General features: G+C 36.6%; 1 protein-coding gene across 8 annotated transcripts in view; it reads left to right on the top strand.

Moving 5' to 3' along the window:
- The window catches only part of DIP2C (disco interacting protein 2 homolog C), a 581,014-nt gene that overhangs the window by 526,668 nt on the left and 32,548 nt on the right, over nt 1-21,798 (top strand). The gene's annotated exons all lie outside the window — the stretch shown is intronic.

Here is a 21,798-nt window from a genome sequence, read left to right as displayed (position 1 = left end):
AACTCTCATGGCTGAGCTAATATTTGTAAAAGTGCTTAGCATGGTGCCAGACACACAGTAGGTACTATATAAATATTTATTCCATCCTTTTAAAGGAACCACCATCCTACAGAACAGAACCTAATTAATTGTCTTGTGGGAGGAGAAGGTTCTTATCATCTTCATTTAAAAACTTTGGGGTAATATTTTGTTTTTTAATCAGATAGTAGTGGAAAAGGTCATATATCATGCCCATTGTCTGATTATTATTAATAGAAACATTTCCTAATATGTTAAGTGCCTGAATTAGTGTAGAATCTATAAAAGATGTTTACCAGAGCTCTTTGGTATTTCAGATATAGAATTTTGTAGTGGAAAGGAAATTTAGAAATAAATCTGTCCCCTTTGGTTTATCAGCAAGGAAACTGAAGCCAAAAGGATTTGTGCCTTGCACAGGGTCCATCACTATTCTGGTGCAGAATTCCTCCTGTGGTAACCCAATGCCTCAATTCTGAGTTATCCACTGTGACAAAAGGGAAGCTATGACATCGTATCCCAGGCAGCAGATAATCTAGACATTTTATATTACACTTTGAAATGGGCTTCTTTTTTCTTTTTATCCATCCAGGAATTTTAACCTTCTTAGTTTGATGTAGTTAAAAATGAGTTGCATTCGCTTAACTCACTCTAGCTGGACTAAAGCATGATGATTTAGGTTATTGGGAAAATGAGCCTAGAATTAAAAACCTCCTGTGTATGTTCTGTAGAGTGAATGTGTCTCACATAGATAATTGAACCATGTATATTTATGATTCCCTTAATTTCTGAAATATAGTTTTATTTTTTAAATTTTATTTTCTGAGTCATAGTATTATAGATCCAGAGGTAGAAGGGACCTCAGAGAGTATCTAGTCCAAGCCCCTCAGTTTATAGATGAGACCCACAGACATTAGGATCGCATTAGTAAGTAGAAGTAACTAGGCTTTGAAGCTAGGGCCTCTAACTCCAAATCCAGCATTCTCCACTCTGATACTCTGAAGTCATTAAAAAACAAACAACAAAAAAAAATTTTTACTTTCTATTTATTGATAAGTGATCCACCACAACTGAGTCTTGTGGAAAGATTTCTTTGCACTGAGTTCCTGACATTGAGATTTATCATTGCCTCTTTCTTAACTCAAATAAGTTATACAAATGTTGAAGTACTATAAATTTAAGTATTTAAACATTCAACCTTTTCTAGTTTGTAAACAGGCATGTATGTTACTTAGCAAAGTGTGTCATATTTAGATTGTTCTAAGCATTATCCTTAGAATATTTTCAATTTTTTTTTCTGATAGGGGATAGCTTAATATTCAGAGAGTAGCAAAACCCATGAAGCAGGTTATGTTGTATCTAAGACATCGACTCTAATTCTTTAGGGAAAAAAAAATTACGTTTCACTCAAATAAAGTTAAAGGAGTAGTTTTGAGAAATCAATGTATTTGTCAAGTTATCGCAGGACAGTTGTTAGGACAATAGAAAAAAAAAAGAACATGGACTCTGGAGTAAAGGGTCTAGGGTAAAATCCTGTTTCTGATGCTTAAAACTTGTGTGATCTGATGCAAATCTGTTAATCTTCTGGGATATCAGTTTTGTTCATCTGTAAAACCAAGAAGGCCCTTCCAGCTCTAGATTTCTGCTACTCTGTTTACTAATAGACCCATTTCATAAAAGTTCTATTTGGAACACTTCCCTTCCAGTAAAAAATTATGTAAATGAACTATAATGGGACCACACTGTCACATTACTTCTCTATGGTAGGATTAGGCACCTGCTTGGCTCAATTTGACCCAAGGTTCAGGTGGACTAGATTCTAGTTTTATTTCTACTCTTTATTAGCTGAGTGATCACCAGCAAGGTGCAAAACCACTTAGGTGGTCTTAGGTGTCCCACCTGTGCACTAGGAAGAACAATATTTGTATTTAGTCCAGTTAACTACCATGTAGAAGACACTGTACTATTTGTTTTACAGAGTTGTCATGAAGAAAGCATTTGTAAACATTGTTCTATATAAATGTGAGCTGTAATTACTATTTTTATTATCAAGGAGATTTAGTTACTGATGTACTAAAAGGACTTGGGCATAAGGCAGTTTCACATGTTAAAGCAGTCCCAAGTGTTTCTTAGGAGATACAGTGCTATTTATATTGAAGCACTAAAAATACATGATGAAAATTTCGTTCTAGGAACAAAAAACAATGTCAAAGGCTCTTTGTAAATTCAGAAGAACTCAACCCTGCCTGAAACACAGTGCAGAAACAAGTGGAATTAAAAAAAATCCAACAAAAAATTCACTCAGCTGCGCCTGCAGCCCTGAGTAACTATTCTTTAAAAAGTCAATACTATCTCATTAAAACACATATGCCTCAGTGACTCACATGTAATACTGTGTGTATTATAGCCCTTGAGGTAGGTGAGAAAAAAATTAATGCACTAAGACAGCGCTGATAAAGACTGCTGACCTTTAGAGCTTTAGAAAAAAAAAAACTTCCCTTTCAAGCAGCTGGCCCCCATGGTGTAGCAACTGAAATGGATATTTTCTATGTTCTTAGATTAAGCAGTTTGATGTGAAGGAATACCAGGCAGGGCAGATCTCAGGATATAGTTCTTCTGCCTCCACATCCTCCTTCTGGGAAGACAGCTTACCAAGATTATCATGAAAAGAAAAACTAATTCATTTTGTATAGAGAAAATCAATCAACCAAAAGCATTTGTTAAGCTTCTACTAGTAAATGTCATTTATTCTGTTAGGCACTAGTGATACAAAGGTGAAATACTACCTATGCTCAGGATGTTTTTATAGTCTTAAGTGGGGCAGACAACATATACAGACATAGGTACGGACAAAATAATAGCGAAGGAAGGACAGGAAAGATGTCATGTAAATGGTGGCACTCGAGCGTAGTCTTAAAGAACAGGAAATTTTCACTCTCAGGACAGATGGGGGGCAGGGTTGGATTTCTTCCATCCTCCTGATGATGAGGACCTAGATGATTCTGTGTTCACAGGGAAGCCAATCTGCTGCTGGTGTGCTGGTGAGTAGTTCCATACTGACTGTGTTATACTGTGACTGCAAGATTGGCTATATCCCCCAAAACGCATCTCTCTGGTGGATGTCTTTCTCTTTTGCTCATGTGATTCTCAGAAAACACACAAACTATTACCAAACCTCTGGTCTGCAAAACCTCTGCAGCTAGAAAGCTCCTGGCTTTACACACCCAAGGTCACCTGTGTACTGAGATGATGCTTTGGAATAGGACTCTGTTCAAGGTGGTGACTCATACCAGTGAAGTTGTGGATCCATCAAAGCATCTCTGAACTTATTCTCCCAAATGGGGCTTCTTCAAGGTGATCATGTTGGGGAGGATGGACTGATTTCAATTATGTTGCCACCATTCAGAACATTTTTGGAAACCTCCTCTGCCTTTACTTCAACATCTGCATATCTTCCTGTGCTAAAGGGCTTTTTGTTTTGTTTTATGTTTGGAAACAGCACAACGTTACTTGGAGCCATGTGGAGGATAAAGGTTGAGAATAATATGGGTGAAACTAATTTTTTTAGTTAAAAAAAAAACAAGCAACATTGCAAAAGAAGGAAATTGAGTCTGTCAAATGGCTGGCAAGTTAGTTCAAGAGAGACTTTTTTTCCCCTGAGGCAATTGGGATTAAGTGACTTGCCCAGGGTCATACAGATAGGAGGTATTAAGTGTCTGAGGCTGGATTTGAAATCAGATCCTCCTGACTTCAGAGCTGGTGCTCTATCCACTGCACCACCTACCTGCCCTTCCAAAGAGAAACTTTTGCAGAGTTCTTCCACCAACATTTGGAGCACTATCAGCATTGTTGTTAGAATATTTTAAATATAGATATAATTTATGTAGTATTTGAAGGTTTGCAAAGCACTTTACAAATATTTTCTCATTTGATACAACAGTCCTACAAGGTAGATATTATTATTATTCCCATTTCACAGATGAGGAAATTGAGGCAGATAGGTTGAGTGACTTAATCAGGATTCAAACTCAAGAATTCATAACTCAGCTCCAGTATTTTATATACTGTGTCCATCTAACTGCTCATGGAGAATACTCCCAAGGTAACTAACTACTTTGAAAATGCTAACATTAGTCTGGATTTTAAAGTATTCAAGTGTTTGCTTTTTAAAAATCAGATGGCATTAACAATAATGATAGCTCAAACATGAGAAAACCTATGCCATTCCACATTTATTATGGCACCTTATATGTAAAAGGCACTAAACCAGGGCTAGGGATAGAACAACAACAAAAGTAAAACAAAGTCTGATCTCAAGGTACTTACATTCTACTAGGAAGGTAGGTCATGGAAATAGAGAAGTAAATATGAAGTTTACACAAAGTAATCCAAAATAATTTAATTATTGAGAAGACTAACAACTGAAGGAATCAGGACTGGCTTTTTGGAAGAAGTGACAACTTAAAAGAAGCGTAGAAATTCCAAGAAATAAGGAAGAAACGTACAAGAGAGACAAGAGTCAGAAATTTCATATACAACGACTAGCTAGCAGGCCAGGAAGAAGTAATTAATCTATAAATGAGTTTATGGCTATAGGTGAGTTCTCGCACTTGTTTCTATATGGGCTGGTTTGTGAAAAAATAAAGTTTTATTTTCCTTTACATGAATAAATCTGTAAAATATAAGCGAGGTGAGGGCAGGGTATAGAGTGTTACATAGAGTGTTAAAAGAACATTTACTGAATAAAATGAATGTTTTCTAGTGTATTTCTTTGACTGCCGGTGCCCAGAGTGACACATGGCCCTGATTAGTGTGGGAGAGTTGTGAGCCCTTTGAAACTTTTAGATAATTTTCTTTCAAGCCTGCCAAAAACCATTTGGCTTCTCAGGTCATTGGTTTATGATTTTCTTAGAAATCGGTTCAGGAGGCTTAGCTTTACTCTTGTATGCACGCCTCCTCTCTTAAGAATGGCCTTTGGATCATCAATCTGTGGGTGTTAATGTGCTCAAGATACAGACTGTTCTTTCATCAGCTCACAGTTTAAGTTGCTTTCAGGGGCTTATTACAAAGAATAAATAAAGCAGAAGAAACCAAATAATCCAAATAGGAAAGATACATTTGGGAACAAATCACAGACTACAAGGCATTTGATCTATAATGGAAGGCTATGTATTCTTAATCAAATCATTAACAAGTTCTCATATAGTTCAAAAGTTCCTTTAAGCTGAGACTTGGCCCTCCTTTTCCTCTGTCCCCTCCAAATAATAATAACAACAACAAGAATAACGATGTTAGAATTCTGATGAGGTCTAGAAACAAATGAAGAATCTATTCACACAGTTACCTCATTTCTCCCTCAGTCAGAAAGTCTTTACTAAGTGCTTTCTGTGTGCCAGGAACTAACTAAGCTCAGATAAGGAAAGGTAAAAGGTAGTCCCTCCCTTCAAGGAAGGCCCTCATGCCTTTCACTATCCATATCTTTTCAGTCATCTATCTAGGGCTCTGGAGGGGGCTCTTAGCATAGGAGAAGGAAATCAATAGGGGTGCAGTGGCACAGGGCGAAGGATTGTGGTACTCTTAGGTGGGTCAAATGATTAAAGAAAAAGTTTGAGAAATTACTGAACAGATGTGGAAGAACTGGAAGTCTACTCTGATAATATGAGATCATATGAAATAAAAGCTTAGCACATAATAGGAGCTTAATAAATGCTTATTTCTTTCCTTACTTCCTTCCACTGGGAGGAACATATTAAAATCTGCTTCCTCCTCCATTTTGGTATGACCTTTGGAAGCATGGCACATTAAAGCTAGATAAGACAACAAAGGCATCTGGCAGAACCCCCTCATTTTACAGATGAGGAAATTGGGGCCCACAAAGATTAAATGGCTTGACTTAGCTCTCACAGGTACTGGCAGAGCAGGCATTCAAACACGGGTATCTGACCCCAAATGCAAGGTTCTTTTTACTATAGTATGCTGCCTCCCACATATTTTAAGGACATTATTCCATTCTAATTAGTTTTAACTAAAGAGAAAAAAAAAAAAACCTTCCCTTTCTTTCCCTCCAGATATAATCTTCTAGTCTCTACTTTTAGCCAAGAATTGGAATTCTGCTCAGTCAGCAGCCTCTCCAGAGAGAGAGAGAAAGAGAAAGGGAGAGAGGAGAAAGACACAGAGAGAGAGAGACAGAGACAGAGACAGAGAGAACGACTCTCATGACTCTCTCTCTGGACAGGTTAAACTATTTGAGTTGCTTTCCAAAGGGATCCATGTCAGATAAGAAACAAGTCAATCAATCTTTGTTAAGTGAAAAAAATAGGTGCAACAGAACCTTTTGGAGTAGTTAAAGGCTTCTTTGCTATTTATTTCCTGTTATTCCTCTTATAAAAAACATCATTATTGTCCATCAGTGTTTCAACTGTTTGAATTCTGCCATAAGGATTAATTACTTTTGCTTTTGGCTTCATGGTATATTCACCTGGGAGCCCCAGGGCATCTGTCCAATTATCACTTAATTAACCTGTAGATACTTAATTTGCCAATACTAAGTGTGCTCACTCCCTGCAAAACAAGATGAAGTGTCATTGTGGAAATTCATTGTCAAATAAATCCCACCATCTGATCAGCTATTACTACCTAAATTTCTGCCTGTTTTTATTTCGACCTTCCCCCAATTCGACGCCAGACCCACAGTGTCTGAGTTTTTTTTTCTGTGCATTTGAATTTGTAGCAGGTTGCCATGGAGAGTATTTTTTTTGTCTCCTGTAATGGAATTTATGAGGGTATGAATTCTCAGTGCTGCTAGAATAAATCCAGTTCCCACATACACAAGGGGAAAAAAATGATGAAAATGATTTGAGGATATTTGGAAATAACTATTGAGTTTAAGAAATACACTTTGTGATATGTTCATTTCAAATGTACCCTTGGCCCACCAGATTACTTCTATGGTTGACCTTTCTTAAAACATTCAAGCTTTTTCAAGCAGCATGTGGGAGAGGGGAAAAGTTTCTGCCATTAAATTAGTCTTTTGGCAGTAGACCCTAGCCAACCCCCATCCCTCCTCTGAATAGACAGTTATGATATCTCCCCAGTCCCATCCTCTTTTTCTGAATACTTTGTTGACAAGACAACCAAAGAATGAAAGCTTGTTTGGACTCCTCATTGCAGGGAATCCAACCCAAAGTCATGGACTCTTGTCTACAGAGGTTAGTCAGTGGAGCAAAGGCTAAGATTAAGCAAGAACAAAGTAAAGGGATTTTGAAGACTGGGTATGGACTGTAAGCATGTCAATATACTATTAGTCATTGGGTCAACAATGACAGCAGGGAAAAAGAAGAATCAATCATGCCAGTAGAATTTAAAATGAAATAGAAAATAGAAAATAAAATTAAAATGAAAGGCTAATTATTTAGCAGTATGATATTCTGCCTTCTTATTTTAGAATTAGAGAGCTATAAAAACCACTGGATTATAACTCTAATTATGGAGTAGAGACTAATTCTTGTTTCCTTCATTGATTAGCCCCATTGCCATCATCACTTCTTTATTCAATTCTTTTTGTCCAGTGAGGACATTACATGTCCTCATTACATTATAGTTACATTTTTTCATTTCTTTGTTCATTGATGATTCTCATATTGCTTCACACAATGCATATCTAGTCCTTTCAAAAGAAGTGTAAGCTCTCAAAAGGATGAGACACAGTATATTTTTATGTTTCTGTAAATTGGCACCTAACGTTTTTTGCCAACCCCACTGCCACTTGATGGTAAAGCAGTGTGGTATGTCGGAAAAGTACTATGTTTGGAGTCAACACTCAATCAATAGTCAGATCAGGGCAGAACACTGAATATTCTAAATTTCTTTCTTTTCACACCATCTTTCTTCATGAAACTTAAGACCTCATTGGGTTTTTTTTTGTCTGCAACATCAAACTGTTAATTTCCATTAAAATTTGAAGTCCAATATTTTTGGACTTCAAATTCAAAATAATTATCTTTACCTGTTCCATTTTATAACACTGATATTTTGAGTCCAAGTATAGTAGGATGCTACTATTAAATTTTATCTTATTGGTTTGGCCCAACATTCTGATCTATCAAAATCTAATTAGTATGTTAGATGCCCCTTCCAGCTTAATGTCAAAACAACATATTTTATAAAGATTATTATCTATCACTTCATCCAAATATAGAAAAAGATGCTGAATTGCAGAAAACTCCCAATAAAGGAATGATCAGAGGAAAGCAAATTTATCTTCCACTTCCATGACTTTTTACGTAGATATATCTTCCAGATCTGGAATGTGCCACACCTTCATCTTCATTCTCTAGGAATATCCCTAGCTTTCTTCAAGACTCAACTTGTATACCATCTCCAAAATGAAAGCCTTTCCTTTATCACAGCAGTTTGTGGTCCTTCCCTCACTAAATTATTATGGATATACTTATCTGTTTACATTATGTCCCTTTCTAGTAAAATGTAAGCTTGTGGAAGGCAGAAGACTTTTTATTTTGTCTTTTTATCCCCACTGCTTTACATAGTATACTGTATATATTAGGGGTTTAACAAGTATTTTGTGAACTGAATTGGCCTGGATATCTTCCAGCAGTAGATGCTTGAGATGCTTGAGAGGGAAGATATATCCAATTGTATTATTTTCTCTAAAGCTCAACCAGTGCTAGTGTCTCCAAAAAATCTTCTTTACTCCTCCAAGTCACAATGAATCCCCTTTTCTGAACTTCTAAGACATTTAGAGTCAGTACCATACAATAAAATGTTTTCTTCTATATTTAAATATATTGCATATAGTTACATATATGTTGTGTTTTTCCTTCTATTTTCTTTTTTAAAAGTTTTTTTCTTCTATTTTCTAATTGATTCATATTTGTGAGTCTTCTCATTCCAGCTATGCTGTGGATCTTGATTTCTTTTGTAGACTATATAGTCCCTAGGATGTTGCTTTATCATCAAACATGAAATAAATATTTCTTGACTTGACAAACATTTATTTTTGTGGGGAGGAGATAAGGAGAACTCTAGAAGATTTGCCACTTCAGAGGGTTGGTATTTGCAAATCTAATTAGGCGACATGAATAGGAGATCTTTAGATTTTGAGTTAAAAAGGCTCTATAATTTTGTTGTCTCCATCATGAAACTGAGATGCTACATTTATAGCAATAAATCTCTGGACCTGGCTCTCCACATGATTCTGAAACTTCTCTATATTTCCCTGGTTCATTGTGTTTTATTAGGTCCTTAGTTATTCAAAATCTATGACCCCCATATTTTGGGGGGAGCTCAAAGCAAAACTTTATGCGTGCATAAATTAAAAAGTAAAAAACTTACTTAAAGCACAACAAAGTTAATAGTAAGGAACTGGTAAATATTCAGAACTGTGGGCAAACTAGTTATGCTGGAAAGCATCCATACAAGGCAGAGACACACTCTATGTGGGTGATGTGTTTTTTCCATTACTCTCATCCAGTTCCTAAGGCCAGGAGGAGCAAAGCAGACCAAACCTTTCCTTAAAATGAAGGGACAAAGCCTTCCCTTCACCCAAGTTCAAACCCCACTTCTTGAATTGAGCTTATGTATGAAGGCCAGAAAGAAATGATAGAGTAGGAATAGTGTCACGGACCATAAAACAGCTTTATTGTACCCAGTTTCTGGTCCTTCCAGGGACACAGCCGAGTTCATACAGAACACAGGGCCTCTGTCTGGGAGCCCGAACTTGAGAATTTCTTCAGGGAGTCAATGAGGGGAAAACGCAACCAAGTATCTGGCAGCTTCTCCCATTGCATTTCTATTTCTATTCCAGTGGTTCATAGAGACCATTTGCCTTTCAAATATCTTTGTTTCTTTTTTCAGATGATGCTAGTTCTCATTTCTCTGTTCCTTCATTCTGTTTTTTCATCCCTTTTTCACTTTGCTTCTTATTACATGTATGACATTAGGCAAGTCACTCTTCTTTCATGTTCTTCTATATTTTTCATTTCTTTTTTAAAAATTTCAATAGTATTTTATTTTTTCAATTACATGTAAAGATAGTTTTCAACATTCATCAGATTTTGAATTTAAAATTTTTTTCTCCCTTACCTCCTCTTCTCCAAGACAGCAAACAATTTGATACACACACACACACACACACACACACACACACACAACCATTTTAAACATATTTCCATATTAACCATGTTGTTAAAGAAAAATCAGAACAAAAAGGGAAACAACACAGGAAAGAAAAAGCAAACAAAAAAAGATGGAAATAGTATGCTTTGATCAATTTAGTCTTCATAATTCTCTCTTTGGATATGGATGCAGATATTTTCTATCTCGTCTGTTAGAATTGTCTTGGATCACTGTATTAGTGAGAAGAGCTAAATCTATCATAGTTGGTTGTCCCATAATTTTGCTGTTACTGTGTACAATGTTTTCTTGGTTCTGCTCACTTCATTTAGCATCAGTTCATTAAGTCTTTCCAGGCTTTTCCAATAATATCCCTTTACATTCATATATTATAACTTACTCAGCCATTCCCCAATTGATGGGCAGTCACTCACTGTAAATTGAGTTGCCACCAAAAAAGAGCTGCTATAAACATTTTTGTATATGTGGATCCTTTCCCCTCTTTTACAGTCTCTTTGGCATACAGATCCAGTAATATATGTCTTTAATTTTTAAGAAAAGAAGGTTGGAGTGGGTAATCTCTTAGGAATCCTTTGTAGCTCTGTTTCCTGTAATTTGGTGCTTTTTTTATTTGAGGCAGAAGCAAAGCATAAAGGATAACATAAGACTGGGAGGCAAGGAGGTACTAGATTCTAGGCTTGTGTATGAGCTAAGGTGTTATCTGTACAATTTAGTCCCATCCATAGCCATTTATTAACCATCTATTAAGTGCAGAGCATTGTACTTGGTCCCCAAAGAAATACAACATTTAGAAAAGATCTGGTGCTCAACCTCATGGAACTTTCAGTCTAGTGGGAGTCTAGTGTATTATTACAAATAATTATTATTGTAAATAGATGTAATATAAAATGATACCTAAGTATATCAGAGAGATATAAGCAGAGTACTTATGTGAGTCTGAAGGAGGGAAAAAGCTATTAGTGACACAGAGGCCACTGAAGGAGACTTCCTGGAAGGAGGCAAAGTGCAAAATGACTAATTCAGTTTTGGCTGAAATCTAGAGTTCTTGGAGAGGAGTGCTATGAGTAAAGTTTGGTGCCAGACTGTGGAAGAGCTTATTACTATGCAGGGAAGCTTGAACTTTGATTCATAGGCAGTGGGAGGCCAAGGAAAGTTTTTTACCAAAATGCTTATGGAACCATGTTTTCATATAGTAAAAATGGGCTGGAAGCCTGTTTTAGGAAGGTTTTTTTTGGTTACATAAATACCTATAACTATTATTAAAGTCCTGTTTAGGAAGTTTGCAATGAGGATATGGGGATAGAGGTGGAAAATATCATATGGAATTCATAAGTCTTAGTGAAGAAGTGAAGATATGAGATAAGGGTAAGAAAAGAAACACTAAAATTTAAACCATAGGGAAAGTGTGGCTGTTGTCATGCAGTTACTTTGGTCATGTCCAACTCTTTTTGACTTCATTTGTGATTTTGTTGATAAAGATACTGGAGTGCTTTGCCATTTCTTTCTCCAGTTCATTTTAGACATGAGGAAACAGAGGCAAACAGAGTTAAGCAACTTGCCCAGAGTCACACAGAGAGTGAACTCAGGAAGAAGATTTTCTCTGATTGTCAGCCATCTCTATGTACTGCATCACCTACCTGTACCTAGCTGTGCAGAGAAAATATATTAAAGTCCCAAGAAAAGGAATAAGAAGCAAGATGACAAACTCATTTTAGGATATGTTAAATTTGAGGTGTTCATGGGACATCCAAATAGAGATATCTCATAGGCTATTTGAGATGTGGGTTTTAAACTTGGAAGATTGGAGATATCGATTTGTGTATCATGGATGTAGAAGAATGGTTGCATTGAGAGGACTGGATAAAATTGCCAAACAAGGGGTAGGAATACATACATACATATATATATATATATATATATATATATATATATATATATATATATAATATATATAAAACACATACACATGTATGTTTGTATTGTGTATATTACATGTGTGGTATAATATAATAGCAACATGAAAACATAGAATTATAAGGAGAAGATATTTAGGTCAAGATTGAAAACTTAGGAGACTATTCACTTTAGGAGGTTAAAAGAAAATCAAGAGATAACAAAATTAAAGTTACTTAAGAGTTAAAGAAATTAAGAGAATCAGGGATCATATGGTATCCGGAAAGGAAAAAAGAGTACTCAGGAATCAATGCAAGAGTATTATAATAAGAAGACTGAACCAAATAAACCCTTCTAGCTCCCAAATTCCCTGGGCTACATTTTTTTTTCACCCTGACAGGCCACTGAAAAAGAAGTCCATCAGAGAGAGGTTGGACATGTCAAGGATGCTGTAGAGGGAGATTCAGATTTCAGTACTGAGTGAACGTGATATCCAGTAGTTTTCAATTTTTTTTTCCTGGGAGGAATTTTCCCATCCTTTACCAGGTTAGGCTTTAGCAGTGATGTTCACTAAGAAGTCAAGTAAAGAATGTAAGACAAATGGTTCTCGGGTCAGAGTGTTCAGCTCTTTTGTCCAAGTTGGCTATTTATCATTCGGTAAAAGTTAGTGCCTGAAAGAAATTTTCTTTTACTATTTATATAAAGCCACCCAGCATGAAAAGCTGTGTGTTCCGTAGTACCTGCAAACCCATCTGAGTGTAATGATTACAAAACAACAGGCATCCCCAATAGCTTCAACCTAAAAGTTCTCTGGAGAAAACTCTCCCAGTGTCTCTCTTTATGAAAGCAATGAAGCTTCTCTTGTTATGGCCTTTTCCTCTGGTTATCAGTAAGACACTGCATGATTCTTCCTGCATCTTTAATAACTGGAATCCTGCTTAAACCTGTTAATCTCTTTGGTGGTGTTCTTTCTCTTTGCCTGATTTTTTTTTTATTCCTACTGATTACTTCTCAGCTATTTTTCTCTCTCACTTTTCTCTCCTCCTCCCTTTCCTTTTTCACATGGGACTGAAGTTTCCCCTCAAACATTTATGTATTATTCAGTAAACAGGCTGGAGTGTAGTCATTTTCCCCATAGGAGATAGGCTTGTATCACTTTATCACTTATTCAACCTCCATTGGCCAGTTATTTTAAGCTAAAGAAGAAAGAGAGAGAGTTCAAATGCGAATTTTTGTTGCTTCTTGTTTAGTTTGTTTAAGACATTTTGTTAATTCCCCCCCAAACCCACATCGAATCCTCAAAACTAGAGACAGGATCTTGGAGAATGTTATAACTCTAGCCTGTCAGTTGTTTTGAAGAAAGGTCTCTCTGAGGCAAACTGCCCCCCTCCAGAAGCTGCCTTCAAGAGGCTGAAAGAAGATATCATTTGCTTTTTTAACTGGAAAAAATAGTTCAGGCTGACATTTTCCTTTAGATTAAAAAGTGAATAAGTCATAGGATGAGGAGTGGTTGCACCATGCGGTAGCAGAACTCAGGGGGAAATCTAAATGAGAAACTTAATCTGTTTTCTTTTTCCCACCTAGAAAATCAGGCTCTCTTTCCTTCATTCATCTAAACCATCCTTTAAGGTATACCTCTTGCTCAGATTGCATCTATGGAGCTTATTTTTCAATACTCAATACTTTCTATATTACTTATTTGAGTTGTTATCACCCAATTTGGTGCTTAGTTTTATGTATTATTATATTCTTTAACTTTTTCATATATCTTCTTCAAGTATATTAAAGAGTATTTTCAGGGCAGAGATTATTTTACTTCTTTTTTTAAAAATTTTTTACTTTTAGTTTTCTATCCCTACAAATACTAAGAGAGTAGTAATGAGTTGCCTACCTGTTTTATTCCTCAACTTTGCCACATAACCTTATTTTCCACTTACACATTGTTTTAGGGATACATTTCATTCTGCACTACACATGCAATTCACCATTAGAAAGATGCTGTGGCCTGTTTACCCTACCATGCCTCTCTCTATTTCCCTTTGGGTGATTCCTTCCCACAAAATTTGATTAAAAATTGTGATATTCCAAAGTTCAGTGTCATGCTACCTAGCCAGAATATTATGAATGCTAAAAAAAATAAATGGAATTTTGTTTCAGGAAGAAGCTTATAGTCAATTGAGTGTTGCATTAGTTCACAAATGCAAAGGCAGCATGTTCTTTTTCTCTTAAATTTTGGACCCTCATTGTCCATTGGCAGCATGTGTTCAAGATAGCAACAACTCTTTCTGCCATCCATTCAGTTGCTTATCATCCCACTTAATAGCATTCTTTAACCACTTGGTTTTGCCTATATGGATAATTATATGGGTAATTATGTATCTATTTAGGACACTTCATGAAGTTTTGGGGATTGATGCAATCAACAAAATGTCATCTGCAAACTGTACCACCTAAAAGACTTCACGCTCTACAAAGATATATTTCTTTTACTTCTACTGTGTAGTAGACAACCCCCATATTGATTCACAATGGTTATACTTCTGTAGTAAATAGTGACAGTTCATGTCAATGACTGCCTTCTTTAACCACTTCCCATTTTTCACTGTCAGTAGCTCATTTAAATAGGTCAGAGTAGCACAGAATTATGGGCCAAATCTTTTCATTTTTATTCTTCTAATTTAGTTTTCATTTTGAGCTTTAGTTTAGTAAATCAGAGGTCTGACTGTACAAAGACTCCTACATCGATAACCATTCATTTCCTTTTCACTAAAAGATAATCCATTTCATTCTTCATGGTATTATTCAAGACTTTTCATTACTATAATTGCCCAATTCTCTTCTTGAAGAAAGAATGTATACATGATACATATTATACTTCTATTCAATCTAAAAATTGCTATCATGTCTAAATGCATAGCCTTGTTTTCCAATACATTTTTCACCCTTCTCCCCTGCCTTTGTTAAATATATGTTGATTTTCATTTGGAAGATCTTAGCAGTTTCTTTGTAGAATTTCTCTATTTCTTCATCTTCCATATTGGATATATTGATGCATATGCTACATGAATTTTCATGATTGTTTTTCTGCTTAGACTAATCATGATCATTGCAATAAGACATGACAGACCAATTATCTTAGGAAATTATATTTCTTATTGAATTTGGATACACAACTAAATCAGTCTGCCAACTCCTTTATTTGCTTCTCCTGGGAAACCCTGTAAGCTATACTTCTATTTAATTCTATTACATATTTTTTACTTCATTTACAATGAGAATATCAATAAAGATACGATTCAGTTCTTTTAGCACTATGTCAATAGGTCATTATATAACAATCTCAGATTTTTGCTCTATAAATCATATCATTCCTAGAATCCCCCTTCTTCACAAATTCTAGTACCTCACAATTACCATTAGGATTCAATATAAATTGACAATTTAATTCACCATAAATTGACATTTAAACTTCTTCACAACCTGAGCCCTTACTACTTTTAAAATCTTCCCTTCAAACTCTGTATATAAGTCATGCTGGTCTACCCTAGGTTTTATACATTTCTCCTTCATCCGGAATATATTTCTCCTCATCTCTCAAAATCAGTCTCCTAGACCTACTCTTCCGGCTGCTATGGCACTCTTCCCAAAACTAGGTTGTCTTCATTTTTCAAATATTCTGCAAATACAATATGTATACATGCTGTGCCCCCCAATACCGCGTGAGCTTCTGGAGATCAAGGATTCTCACTGTTGTCTTTGTATACTCATCACTTTGTACAATACTTCACATATGCTTCCTGCTCATTAATTGCCTGTTAAAATGACTGGTTGATTTAGTACCCTCTGCCTTTTTTTCCCACTACTCCACCATCATTTTACAGACCAGATTTGGGGAAAGAATAATATAATATTGGGAGCTATTTTGTATGTTTCTTTGCCTCATGGGTGTCATGGTCACAACATTCATCATTTAGTGATTGGCCAAGGTGAAAAGTCCCTCTGTACTTAATTCACATGGTCTTTGGAAAGCATCCATAATCTACCAATTGGACTATATTGAAAGACATTCTACCATGGTAGAACCTACAAGGGTTTGCACTTTATTATCAAAGACTTTGAGACCCTATGCTATGCTGAAACATATAGTTACCAGTTTCTTAATTTCTGAATTTGATAACCTTTTTTTAGTACATATCCTTCTTACATTTGACACTGGCAGTCACCTTCTTTTTCATATTTTTAACTCTCTTGGTTTTGGAGACACTAGTACCTTCTTGTTCTCCTCCTACCTATTTATGCAAGTTCTGCCCACTAATCAAGAATGTCATTCAGGGTTTTGTCCTGAGCCCTTTTCTCTTTTCCTTTTGTACTACTTCATTTTGTGATCTTGCTAGTCCCCCAGATTTAATTATCATCTCTATATTAATGATTCTCAAATCAAGTTGTCTAGCCCTAATTTCTCTACTGGCTTCTAGTCCCACATCTCCAGTTCCTAAGTGGACCTCCCAAGCTAGATGTTCACAACCATGAACATGACCAAAACTGAACTCATTATTTTTTTCCACAAACCCTCCCTACTTACTGTCAAAGATACCACCAACATCCTAGGTTTGCAACTTATTTTTATTCCTCACTGTCTCTCACCCCCTATATCAATCTGTCACGAAGGCCTGATTATTTCACCTCTACAATATCTCTCTTACAGTCTTCCTTCTCTTTTCTGACACTGCTTTTATGCTCATAAAAGCATCTCATACCTTGATTACTGCAATGACTTGGTTGAGTCTACCCAATTCAACTCCTTTCCCATTCTGATCAATTCTCTATTCATTCGCTAAAGTGATTTTTCTGCTCACCCCCTTCCCAACTCAATAATCTCTATTGTTTCCCCATTACTTCCAGATTCAAATACAAAAATCCTTTGCTTGGCATTCACAGCCTTTCATAACTGAGCCACTTTCTGCCCTTCCAGTCTTCTTATTTCTTATTCTATATCACATTCTTCCATCTAAAGATACTGGTGTCCTTGCTGTTCCCAGAAAAATACCCTCCATTTCCTGGCTTTAAACATTTTTTCTGATTGGGCCTCATGTCTGGAATCTTTTCCCCTATCATCCCTGTCTCCTGCCTTCCTTCAAGTCCCAGTTAGAGTGCCATCATTTACAAGACAACTTTCCCAGCCTTTCTTCACATTAAATGTTTTCCCTTCTGTCGATTATTTTTTCATTTATCCTGTATACAGTGTGTGTGTGTACCTATTTGTTGGTATATTTTCTCCCTCATTAGATTGTAAACTTCTTGAGGGCAGCAACCGTATTCTTGTTTCTTTGAATCCTTGCACAGAACAGGTGCTTAATGAATGATTGATTTCCTTTAAGATTCAAGGTCTATTTTATAATCTTAAAGATCAGTTTCAAAGGGTTCATGACAATTTCCAGAATTGATAGCTGCAAGAAACAATCAATCCCTTTATTAACACTAGTGCCTTCTTTGATAATAGAAAGTTTTTGGTTCACAGATTTTATCTACATTTGGAAGGCAGACACATTTAGTTAAGGAAAAGACAAAACATTTATTCTTTGTGAGTATGTGGTTTACATATGCTGGATACCTAACCAGAGAAAGAGGATGGGAATTAGGATTTGTTTCTGGATTTAGAGTGAAAACAATAAGTCTCTTTTCGTCATCCTGTTATTTATGGCATCCTTAGAACACGGTGTGCTTTAAGTGATTTCTAGTGTGTGTGCCAGTCCTTCTAGAGTCTGTTTGGGTGGCAGAAGGGGAAAAAAAGAATTGGAAGCTTATTCAGTCAGTGAATCCATGGGTAAGAGAGATGGCAGATTGGGGTCTATTCTTGGTGTCCTATTAGAGTGTCAGCAGGGACAATGAGTACCACAAAAATGGTTGCTTAGGATGAATGCTTGATGAAAACCACAAAACCATGGCTTAGTTCCAGTCTATTTTAGCTTTTATCACAAACTGTATCTTAGAGCTAATACATTTCTACCTTGCTTTAAATTGACTATTTGGGCAGAAGTATCATAAATACAAAGCAAAACATGCTGATTTTGTTTTTAGTAGAACAGTCTTAGCCATGATACCTATAATAATATCTGAGGAATACCTGAGAATTCATATATTTGTTGTTTCTTGAAAATGTCTTTAGAATTCTCAAATGTTTTTCTTTTTCCTTAATCTCAGTGCCATCCAGAAATTAGTTCTTTTCCAAGCCTTTTCAATCTACACTTCACTGAAAACTGAGTTTAATCTCTATCTATAGGGAAAGATAAAAAACAGAGAAAAGATTACAGAGAAAAAAAATAAGCCCTGAAAGGGAAGGTAGGAAGGAAAAATACTAAGATTGAAAGATAAGGGTACATCAAGGGCACCGGAAATGCTTTAGGATGGGAAGAAGGGAAAGAAAAAATGAAACCTTACCATAGGATGAAAATGAAATTTAAAAGAAAAAAAAAGAGAGACTTTCAGTGTAGAACCCTAGCATTTAATTACTAATGCTCTTTTTCAAATGAGTTAAGAGGATTGCTGCTACACTTTCTCTGCCTCACCTCATCCTGACTTTGGGCTCTGGCTACAGAAAAAGAATGAAGGCTTAGAGGCAAACTAGGGAAAGCTAGTTGTTGTCTGGGCTGCCGGGGCCACTGAATATTCCTATCTGTTTCTTCTCATTGGTGCTTTTCTGTGGCTGCCTTTGAAAGCTGGAGCTTTTCTTAGCTACTGATTCCCAGGAAAGGAGGTGTTGTTAATAACACAACTGCCCCGCTGTACAGTGGAAGCTATGTGAGTCAATCATGAGCTTTGACTAGGAGCTTTCTGTGATTGAAGTGTGCCAGTGAGACCAAACAAAAGCTGTGTCTATTTTCCCCTTCAATTTTCTTTTCATTTACTCATCACTAGAAATAAAGGAACCAAGTGAAGGGTAGGGGGGAGCAATTTTCCACAGGTTCTAACTTTGGAGTTTCTGCCACAGGACTAAGTTTTTAAGCAGCAAATCATTTCCTCCTTACCAAAAATATTGTACCTACTAGTTCTGGGTCATGAAGTGTGGAGGGAATCAAGGATTCTGCCCTCCCCCTTTCTCCCACAGCTCCTTGGCTCCTCAAGAAGTCAAGGAAGAGAAAGGGAAAGGAGCTGAAATCCCAGATTCTTGAACTTAGCTCTGCTAAAGGGTTTAGTAGGTAAGGAGACTGAAGCTAATTGTGCAATACGGTTTTAGAATTTCCTCTGGATTTGGGGATGGATCTATTTGACACTGATACCTCATAGGATCACAGCTCATTTGCTCAGTGGAAGAGTCAGAGGACTGAGATTTAGAATCAGAAAGGACTTCAGTAGAGTTAGAAGGGACTCAGTGGCCCTGTAATACAAGCTCCTCTCATCTTATAGATTCGAGAAGTACTGTAAAGGACTGAAAAACTTGAGTTGATGCACTGAGGTCCGACACGTGAGCAATTATGGCTAATTACCAATTGGTCAATACTCTATAAGCATATGCTTGGAAAATGGCCCTTCCCACTATCCTGTGCTGGCTCTATAATTGGGTGTATACAGAGAATTGTAAGAGGGAATAGGGGGTGGAGTAAGACTAGCCAGGATCACTTCTGGGCAGGAGACAAAGCAGAGAGGTGGTGGAGATTCTGTGTCCATCCAATTCACTCCTACCTCTAAAGACCAAAATAAAGACCAAGGACTTTTGCTTATCCTGACTCCGGGTGATTCTAAGGCATCCAGGGTGCTAACTTGGTCTTCATAAAGTATAGTGATTTTTCTATGATCAAGTAGCTAAAGTCCAAGGTGGAACTTGATCTTCTAATTCAAGAGCCCTCTGCCTTTGATAAAAATAGTCACAAATGACCCAAAGTTTGGTTGCATGAGAGCTCTTGTACGTTAGGGATGGGATAGGATATTAGGAATTCTTGGACTTGAGAATAAGGAAACCTGGGTATGCATTCCCACTCTTGATACTTATTAGTGGCGTGGAAGTCAAGTCCCTTTTCTTACTCTCAGTTTTCTCATCTGTGAAATGGGGATAATAATACTTTTAGTCATTTTTTCAACCTCTAACTCTTCATGACCTCATTTAGGGTTTTCTTGGCAAAGATACTGGAGTAGTTTGCCATGTTTTTCTTCAGTTCAGTTTACAGATGAGCAAACCGAAAAAAAAAAGAGTTAAATAACTTATCCAAGATTATACATCTAGTGTCTAAGGCTGCATGTGAACTCAGGTATTCCTAACTCCAGGCTTGGCAACTTTAAGTACTGTAGTACCATCTAACTGCCCCTAATGATACTTGCACCTAGTTATTTTCATGTTATCTCTCTCCCCAGAGTGTGAGCTTCCTAAAAACAGAAGCTGACTTTTCTTTTCTATTTATCCATGCTCAGGATTTAGTACAATGTCTGGAACATAAGGATTTAATAAATGCTTATTGACTGACTAGCTGGCGTCCTCACAAGGTTAGTGTGAGGTTAAGCATTTTTTAAATGCAGAAACATGATAGAAATTCAAGAAGTTATTTCAGAGGCTAGACCTCTATCCTTCCCCCTCCTAGATCCTTCCTCCTCCTAGACATGTGGCCCCATGAAATCTGGGGGCCACAGCTTGCATTACCTTCTACAGCAAACAACTGCCCCTCATTTGATAGGATGGGTGACATTTATGTTTCCTGCTTCTGGTAATCCTGAAGTCATTTAGAATTTTGGCAGCAGCTGTTGTGATGACGTTTTTTCTCCCCAACATTCCCCCATTGGGGCAACTAATGTAATTTTGTTTCTTAATTGTTATAAATAAGTCTCCAGCTGCCAAAGATTGATAGACATGACACAAAACTGTAGACTAATAATAGGTTTCACTATCCATCCAGGAATGGCATTAGCTGAGTTGATGTACTTGTCAGGTGTGAAGTCTTTGAACTCCCTTTGGAAATGATTTTACCATTTTTCAAATTGGCTCAGCATGCTACTGGCTTAAGATTAGCAGAGACCAGATCTAGTGTCTAATTCTGAGCTTTAAGTGTTATGACAGAAGAAGAACCAGGTGAAAAGCCAGGACATAGGGGTTCTAATCTGGATTCTGAGGACTGTTGTGTTGATCTTATTAAGTTTTGATCAGGATTAAAATGGCGGATAATGGATGTTTTTGTAAAGTACGAAGCACTGTACAGAGCTATGAGCTCTGGCTTTTCTAGCAACTGAGGGCTTATTTATTCCACTTATATTTTGACCTAGTAGATCAATTAGTCCTGATCCCCACCAGCTACTAGTGCCACCCCTCTCTTCTATTTATTTGATATCTATTTTGTATATAACTAGACACATATTGAGTCCCTCAATAAAATGTAAGCTTCTTGAGGTCAGGGATTGTTTTCACTTTGCACAATTTTTACAATGTATGTAGGTTCTTGATAAGTGCTTATGAATTTATTACCCATATAAATAGTTCCAAATTCCCTTTAAAGAAATTGGACAAAGCAATTTTAAAAGTTATACATGGGACAGTTAGGTGGTGAGGTGGACAGAATACTGACCCTGGAGTCAGGAGGATCTGATTTCATATCTGACCTTAGGCACTAGCTGTGTGATCCTGGGCAAGTCCCTTAACCTTGATTTAAAAAAAAAAAAAAAAAGGAAAGGAGGGGGAAAAAGTTGTATGGGTCCTATGGGAGATTGGGGTAGGGGGAGAAGGAAATGGTCTTGATTCATTAATCAAGGGAACTTTCA

This window comes from Sarcophilus harrisii, chromosome 5 (genome assembly GCF_902635505.1).
Source record: "Sarcophilus harrisii chromosome 5, mSarHar1.11, whole genome shotgun sequence".
In the NCBI taxonomy this organism is placed as follows: Eukaryota; Metazoa; Chordata; class Mammalia; order Dasyuromorphia; family Dasyuridae; genus Sarcophilus; species Sarcophilus harrisii.
This window is presented reverse-complemented; position numbering and strand designations above follow the sequence as displayed.